The sequence below is a fragment of the Zingiber officinale genome, chromosome 7A (assembly GCF_018446385.1).
Source record: "Zingiber officinale cultivar Zhangliang chromosome 7A, Zo_v1.1, whole genome shotgun sequence".
Taxonomy (NCBI): Eukaryota; Viridiplantae; Streptophyta; class Magnoliopsida; order Zingiberales; family Zingiberaceae; genus Zingiber; species Zingiber officinale.
In genome coordinates this window covers 129,921,676-129,930,989 of record NC_055998.1, presented here as the reverse complement: position 1 = coordinate 129,930,989, position 9,314 = coordinate 129,921,676, and the positions used below count along the sequence as shown (strand labels likewise).

Here is a 9,314-nt window from a genome sequence, read left to right as displayed (position 1 = left end):
TGAATACGGGCCCAGCTATGACATGGCGGTCTCAGGTTTTAGCACGGACAGATATTGATGTTATCGCATTTGCTGCCGCAGACCCTCGACCTCTTGACTCATGCTGCAAGAATCCATGTCATAACCGGCTGATCCCGCCCGTGGGGGCTATATTGTGTGTTCTACCTGATCTACAAGAATGTTGTGTCATAATTGGTTGTGATTCTTGACTAAGCATCTCGTTAGTGTTTATTGGAGTCTCTTGAACTTCATCAAGGTCAACTATAATCCCACTTACTTTCTGCAAGAGAAATTCTTTCTCTAGGAAGGTAGCATGCCTTGAAACAAACACTTTTTGTTTTAAGAGGTGATAGAATTGGTAACCCTTAGTTTCCTTATGGTATTCAATATATAAATACTTATCAGACTTAGCGTCCAACTTATCTGATATAGTTCTCTTCACATAAGCAGGACATCCTCATATCTTCAAATAAGATATGAGGGGTTTCTTACTAGTTCATACCTCATATAGAGTAGTTGAGATTACCTTCGTCGAGACTCTATTTAGCAAGTAAACAGCAGTCATGAGTGTATAACTCACTACAAGAAAACATAGCTTCAGAGACAAAATAAATTTGTTTCTGAAAATCAATTTTCTGTCTCTAAACAATATTTAAAACAAAATATTCCGTCTCAAAATTCCGTTATTGAAAGCCCCGTAGCTAATTTTGAGACGGAATTATTCCGTCTCTAATTTTACAAACGGATTGAAACCCCATTTATATATTTGTTTTAAATTTAACCAAATGAAATTAATTTTGAATACGAATTCCGTCTCTAATTTTATTTTAAATCCGTTATTAGTCTGTCTCAAATTATATAATAAATATAATCTTAATTTGTTTATAATCCGTTTACAATCTTGTTTATAAATTCGTATATAAAATTCATTTATACTTTTGTTTTAAATCCATCATTAGTCTGTCATAAATTATATGTTAAATATAATTTTAATCTATTTATAAATCTGTTTACAATCATCTTTATAAATTCGTATATAAATTTTGTCTCTCATTTTGTTTTAAATCTATTATTAATCTGTTTCAAATAACATATCAAAAAAAAATTTTAATTTGTTTATAAATCTATTTACAAAATTCATATTTAAATTTATCAATAATTTTTTATTATATTATATTTTTATTTTTCTCATCTACATATTATTTTAGCAAAAACAATCACACATTTCAAATAAATTAAAAATATTCGAAGCAATTAATTTTTAATCCAAAAATAACACATCATCCAAATATTCATATTATCTAATTAAATATAATTTTTATTTCGTCTATCACGACGCTCGGGGGGACCAGATCCTCCTGGATACTAATGATTTGTATATCCAACCTCTTAAATCATCTTATGAACCATCTCCTTGAGATTTTCTTCTCTTTGTCTACCTTCCTCCATAAGTTTTTCTTCCCTTTGCCTACCTTCCTCGATAAGTTTTTCTTCCCTTTGCTAATTTTCTGTGATAACGAGTTCAGCAAAGATAACAGTCTGCAGTGAACAACACTATGTAGTAGAGATTACACTATGCAAATAAAATTTCTGCAGAAAATATCAAGCGTGACAAATTTATGTAAACAAAATAAAATACACCAATACTTACAGCATTACACCAGTATGCATGCCTCATATGTATCTTCCTTTCATATTTTAACTAAAACAAGCATTACACCAATACTAATAGCAGTAAACACTAGCATTAGGCGCTATGCAGTAATTTGATCACCACTACACTTGCATATTGACAAAGCACATATAAGCAATCGATACATTTAATGCACTGGTATTTAAAGTTCAATGACTTGCAAAAAGGCAAGTATGGAGAAGACAAACAAAGCTTGAGGCACTATGCAGTAATTGAATATTTCTAGCATCTGTTGTTGTCCATACAATATAGCATTAGACACTATGCAGTAAACACTAGTAGTAAAATTCAGTAAACACTAGTTTTGAAACACAAACAACGGTAAGATCAATAGCAGTACACCGATACTAATAGCAGTAACACCAATAGAACAACCATATGAAACGGCAGAATTTCTAGTACACTAGCATAAATAGAATATTACCAAAAGAACAATAGCAGTAATAGAACACTAGCAGTACATAACCAATAGAACAATAGCAGTAATAGAACATTGGCAGTAATAGAACAATAGCAGTAATACAACACTAGCAGTAATAGAACAATAGCAATTTATAAAACAGTACATAACCAATAGAACAATAGCAGTAGCACTATGCAGCAATAAAACACTAGCATAAAGCAATAAACGATAGTAAATGGCAGTACACCAACAAAGATCAAAATCAACACAATAGAATAACAGTACACCAACGAAGAACAAAAACAGCAGTAAGATTCAGTAAACAACGGCAAATGTGACAAATTAATACAAATATTTTTTATTTGTAGTAAACAACAAATACAATTCAGTAAACAAAATTTCTACAGAATTCAACAAAGGCAACAACAGTGGACAACAAATTTCTACAATGATCAGCACTATGCAGTATGAATTATACTATGCAAAATACTAGCAGTAAACACTAGCAATAAACACTATGAAGTAAACACCAGTACTAACACAAACTAATAGCAGTAACACTAATAGAACAACAGTACACTAATAGAAGCAATAAATGCCAGTACACCAATGAAGATCGAAATCAACACAATAGAACAGCAGTACACCAATGAGATCAAAATCAACACAATAAAATTGAAAAGATTGATAAACAAAATAGAAATTCTATTTCATTATAATTTTCCATTTCACTAGCACTATTATTAGAGTCGTGATCTGTTTCATCTTATGTTTCTTCGTCTGATTCAAAATCTTCAAATTCTTCCTCCATTATCAATAATCTTGAGTTACAGGTTGAGTTATTGGAGAAAGAACTTTAGAAACAAACTGGAGTGATTGAATTATTTCTAGCAACCATCACATTAGCTAAAGTTGAACAAGAGAAACGAACCAAGCTAAGAAAGAAACTAAAACAGTTATCAAACAATAAACCTCCAAAATCGGAAGAGCACTTCAAACAATGTTGACCATTGCATCTTATTAATTTAATTTGCTACTGATGCACTTAATTATAAATTCACAATTCATCTACAAAGGCAATTTTCTCTATTTGAAGTTAATTCTCGGATTTGTTTCCAATCTACATTGCTCGCACTCTTTTCCTTTGCGCTTTATATTACATTACAAACTTTGGAGTATTTACACTTGCTAAATGAAGATGAAAAAGAGGGGAAAAGTTTGGTTAATCTGGAAAGATGCTGAAAGGAATGTCTATACACTGAATAAAGAAATAACTCAATTAATGCTAACAACAGTTATGAGAAATCTCCAGACTGCATGACGTAAACTACCAACACACGACAAAAAGATAACAAATGAGAATTAAGATAAAACATGTGACCAGCAAAGAAGGGAATTGTATTCATTCACCACAAATGAAGCAAATAATGTGGTAACTGATGCACCAATAAAACCCTCCTTAGGTTTTCTTTCGAGATAGTTTGATCAGTGGTGTTCTCCTAAAAAACAGAATCCAAAAATATATGGAGCAAGATCATTGATGACTATAAACAATGCTGGAAAGAGAAGCCTGTAAAAGGTATACATTCATGGTTGATAGACAAATAACTAAGATGAAAACTTAAAATCATAAGCAACTTTAAGATTGCTAACTGTACAGCATATTATGGAATGGTAGTTCAAATCTTAGTTCCACTAAACAAGATTGTCACAGAAAAGAGTCAAGTTCCTGTATCACTTGTCATTACCAATATACATTTAACACAAGACCATAACTATTTCATTTGGTTCATAGAAAGTGAGTTATCTTAGCAAAGACAAAAATCTGGAAATTGATTTTCTTAAGAAAGAGATAGAAGCTTTAAAAGAGGAAATTTGTAAATCATTGGTGAACATAAATCATTTTAGGCATACAAAAGATGGAGATGTTATTCTGGATTCTATGAAAGTAACATGACTTCTTCTCTTTACAAAGGTAACAGGAACAGGAACATAAATCATCTGTCGCGTTTCCCTAAACAACAGCAATCTCACAAATTTCTATGATTTGGTCGCTCGGGCATCTAACGTGGTTTCCACCTCAAGTAATTATCTGGTGGCGCACGCGTCTGCAGCAGTGGCCGCCAACAAGATCAAGGGCATGCGGTGTGGCAGTCCACACAGCAAGAGGAAGAAGAAGAAATTAGGGGTTACCTTTTGGGAGAGAGCAGCAGAGTCGGCGAGATACGAGCAGCAGAGTCGGTCAGATACACGACGCCGTCGAGATACAAGAAGAAAAATCGACGAGAAAGCAGTCAGTCGGTGAGAAAGCAGTGATCGGCGGAAAGCTTGAGTCGGCAAGGAAGATAACGTAGCGAGGGAGACGAACGAAAAAGTTAAACAGGATGTAGCATAGGGTTTATTAAAATAAAATAAAATAATAATAAAAATAATTTAATACATTTCTTTTATAATTAAATATAAATTAAAACTGAATTTATTTCTATTGTAAAATATATAAAATAAAATTTCCTATCAAATTCTGTTTTAAATTTGTATTTATTTTTGTTTATGAATATTTATTTTATAAATACGTTTTTGGTTTGTTTTAAATTCCATCTCAAATAGTTTTTTGTATATTATATTTTATTTAAATATAATTGATTAGTAATTCTGTATTAAATTCGTCTTTGATTTACTAAAAATTAAAACAGATTTTAATTCCGTTTTAAAAATCCGTTTCAGAAGCCTTATTTTCTTGTAGTGACTCCAAAAAGTTTTGAGAAGATTTGCATGATCCATCATTGACCTAACCATGTCTAACAAGGTTCGGCTATGCCTTTCCGATACACCATTATATTGTGACGTATATGGCGGAATCCATTGAGACAATATATCATTGTTCCTTAGATAATCTTAAACTCTTGACTTAAATACTCACCACCTTGATCAGATTGAAGTATCTTGATATTTTTACCAAGTTGTTTCTCTACTTCATTTTTGAATTCTCTAAATTTTTCAAAGACTTCAAACTTGTGTTTCATTAAATACACATACTCATAACAAGAGTAATCATCAATAAAAGTAATGAAGTAGCTATAACCTCCTAGTGCATGAGTTGACATTTGTCCACATATATCGATATGTACGAGCTCAAGCAACTCATCAACTTGTTCACTCTTTCTAGAAAAAAGTAACTTTGTCATCTTGTCTTTTAAACATGAATCACATGTATCAAATGTATCTAATTCAAATGATTCTATAACTGTAATCTTTTACAATTTAGACATGCATTTCTTGCTTATATGGCCAAGGCGATAATGCCACGAGTAAAAGGTTAATTGATTATCTAATCAGGCGTGCTTATTACTTGTAGATGTAAAAGGTTAATTGCTTATATGGCCAAGGTGATAATGTATCTGATCCTGTCCGAACCAGGAGTCAACGGACGCTGGGGATGTGACGCTCCCTGCTGGATCCTCGAGTGCTCCGGCGAACCTGCAACAAAACCGAGCCGGGAGGGGTGTCCCGGTGACGGCCCTCCGACGCTCAAGTCAGGCGAGGAATAACAAAGGGGTGGCTTAGAAACTGAAGACTCGTGTACCTCCGGTGAAGAAATGGAGACCTTATATAGACCTCTCGAAGGAGCCTGGGCACGCCAATCAAAGCAATCACCTGCTTTCGACCATGCCCGGGTATGGGTCTGTCAGAAGGGCATCCATAAGGCCATACCGCTACTGTATCAACCTCTCCATGATGTGACGGCAAGATCCTCTATCGTGAAATCTTGTGTACGGCATAATCATTAGACATGCCTTTGCTGACAGCCCATATCCCGAGCCGAACGAATAGGCCGTTCGGCTAACCTTTGTATCCTCGCCCTTATCCTGGCCGAACGGACCACCCGCTCGGCCCTTCGGTTCCAGCCGGGCAGACACCCGCTCGGCCCTTCGGTTCCAACCGGGCAGACACCCGCCTTGGCGTCGGAAACCCAAGCCGATGGCTGGGTTATATCTGGCTCCGCTTGGACCCGCTCAACTGCTCGACGCGGCCCTTACCCGCTTAGTCAGCCCTCCATCTGTCCTCAGGCTGGGACCCTTCAGGAAGTGGGTCCCCCATTCTTACCGCCGGATCAGTATCGATATTGAATGTGTCACTAGATATATCTAATTCGTAGATGTTATTGCATAAAGTTTCAGTGCCATAAAAAAATACTATTCAACGTTATATAACAACAATTGTTATTAAAAGTCAAATGGAAATCATTTCTATTTAAGTAAGAAATAGAAACAATGTTCTTTATTAATATGGGAACAAAATAACAATTATCTAGTTCTAAGACAAGTGTACTAGGAAGCTGTAACAAGTATGTTCCAATGGTGACTGCAACAACCTTTGCTCCATTCCCAACTCGCAGACTTATTTCCCCCTTGACGAATCTTCTGCTATTCCTTAGCCCCTATATATCATTACATATATGTGAGTCACACCTAATATCCAATATCCAAGTGTCTAAGGAAATAACATGACAATCAATAAATAAAATACCTGAAGAGGATGAGACATAGTATGTCTTATTCTTCTTCACAGACTCAAGATAGATCTTGCAATTTCTTCACTAGTGTCACATCTTACCACAATGGTAATATGGGTCCTTTGGAGTTAGCCTAGTCAGTTTATTCAAGTCTAAAATCAAACGCAGATTAGCATAAGTCATAATTAAATGATTAACTTAGAAATATAAAAATGAGAATGTATGAGAGACATGATATTATTTATGTAAACAATTTACATAAAGGTTTATTTATTTATCAAATTCAAATACCCTTATTCTTAAATTCGGGAGATTGTAGGTTTTCTCCAAGTAGATTAATATCCACTACAGATAAGAATAACCTTGACTTTGGCCAACAAGTCATTCTTAGTTATAGCGATAGGCAACAAGTTTACCGATTGCATATCACTTATATGCAACTATCACATTATGCTAACAACTGATTGATCTTCGCATAAACATCGGGTTGTTAACACATTAACAATTATACATCAAATGCATATCACCAAACTTCACCTCTATCCACATTGATCATGGTTTTGGCATAACAAATCAACGCTTCAAGTTTAAAATCGATCTGTTAATTAGGGATGTAAATGAACCAAACGGTTCACGAGCTATTCGAAGCTCGATTCGGTAAAAAGCTCATTCGAGTTCGTTTGTTTATCTTATCGAGCCGAGCTCGAGCTCGATTTCGAGCTCGACAGTTTTATCAAGCCGAACTCGAGCTTAAGGATATTCGGCTCGTGAGCTCGCGAACATGTTCGTTTATAGGCTCGCGAGCCAAAAAAATGAGTTTTAAAACGAGCCTTAAACCGAGCCTTAAAACGAGCCTTAAAACGAGCCTTAAGCGAGCCAAAAAACGAGTCAAAAAATGAGCTCTAAAACGAGCATTAAAATGAGCCAAAAAAATGACCTCTAAAATGAGCAAAAAATGAGCTCTAAACGAGCCCGAGCTCGCTTAACGAGTTAGGCTCGTTAACTTTGATAATCGAGCTAATAACGAGCCGAGCTCGAACTGTTCGCGAGCCTGATAATTCTAAAACGAGCCGAGCTCGAGCCTTGTGATAAAAGCTCGATTCGAGCCGTGCTCGAGCCCGAATATAACTTAAACGAACCGAGCTCGAGCCTAATACTGTTCGGCTCAGTTCGGCTCGTTTACATCCCTACCGTTAATCATGAGATTGTATTTTATAATTTGAACATATTTAATTTTAAGTTTGAGCTTGACTTTGGCTAACAACTTAAACAAGAACTTAAACTTTAGTTCTTATCATATTAACGGAAGATGTAGGTTTTAATATTGAGTAAGAGATTTGGTCTCATCTACATCATGCAAATATTTTATCTACATGAAATTACACACATGACATAAATACTGACATGACATGTCACACGCATGATATAAATGATGATATAACATATCACACATATATTAAGATTTAATCACATCACACGCATGACAAATCTAACCATGTCATAATTAATACATCTACATGGCATATAATATGATATGAACATGACATAAATTTATATATGTTATAATTCCATTTTGAAAATAAAAATATGTTATAAATCTGATTTAATTAACATATTTCATATAGAATCTTTCTATGAATCAAGAATATTTAATTATTTTGAAAATAATTTTTTAAATTAATTTCTTAACAATTTAGAAAATAAATAATTAATATTTCTTAATTTATTACAAAATAATTCAAATCTAGATTTTTTTTTATGATTTTCCAAATCTTTCCAAATTTGGTATTTCCTAATAATTTAGGAAACTTTCCAAAAATAAATATTTTAATAAATCTAAAATAAAAAAAAAGATCAATTCGATAATTTAATTTATAATATCTCAAATCTAAATTTTTAATAATTTTTTAAATCATTCCAAATTTGGTATTTCCTAAAAATTTAGGAAACTTTCCAAAAATAAAATATTTTAATAAATCTGAAAATTTCAAAAAAAATAATTCTATAATTTAATTTAAAATATTTCAAATCTAAATTTTTAATGATTTTTCAAATCTTTCAAAATTTGATATTTCTTAATAATTTAGAAAACTTTCCAAAAATAGAATATTTTAATAAATCTAAAAATTTCAGAAAAAATTAATTCTGTAATTTAATTTAAAATATGTCATATCTATATTTTTTAATAATTTTTCTAAATTTAGTATTTCCTAATAATTTAGGAAACTTTCTAAAAATAGAATATTTTAATAAATATGAAAAATACAGAAAAGATTAATTCTAAATTAAAAGAATATTTTTAAATTTAATTTTTCAAAATTATATAAGAAACTTCCCAAAAATAAAATTTCCTAACAATTTAAGAAACTTCCAAAAATAGAAAAATCTTAATAATTCCCAAAAAATTCTAAAATTAATTGCAATACTAATTACGAACCGTTAAATAATTTTATAATTATGCCGAAGCATAATCAGGCTTTGATACCATTGTTGCGATATGCCCGATGCGTGTACGTGCTAGAACACGTTTTGTAAACATGCGCAGCGAAAAATAAAACAATAATAATTCTTAATTATTACATCACATACATCACACACATACAATGATATAACATGCCAACATGATCGCATAATTAAAATTTTATGGAAAATAAATTTATGCTAAGTATACCTTACGGATGATCTGTAACGAAAAGGACATCAAT

At 32.7% G+C, this 9,314-nt stretch overlaps 1 long non-coding RNA gene across 1 annotated transcript; it reads right to left on the bottom strand.

Annotated features, from left to right (window-relative positions):
• Positions 1–1,231: 1,231 nt before the first annotated feature.
• LOC122002547 lies at positions 1,232–4,470 on the bottom strand. Its single transcript, XR_006117672.1, has 2 exons — positions 4,290–4,470; positions 1,232–1,539 (listed from the first exon to the last, which is right to left on the bottom strand). It is a non-coding gene; the product is annotated as an uncharacterized LOC122002547 (long non-coding RNA).
• Between the last annotated feature and the right edge of the window lie 4,844 nt (positions 4,471–9,314).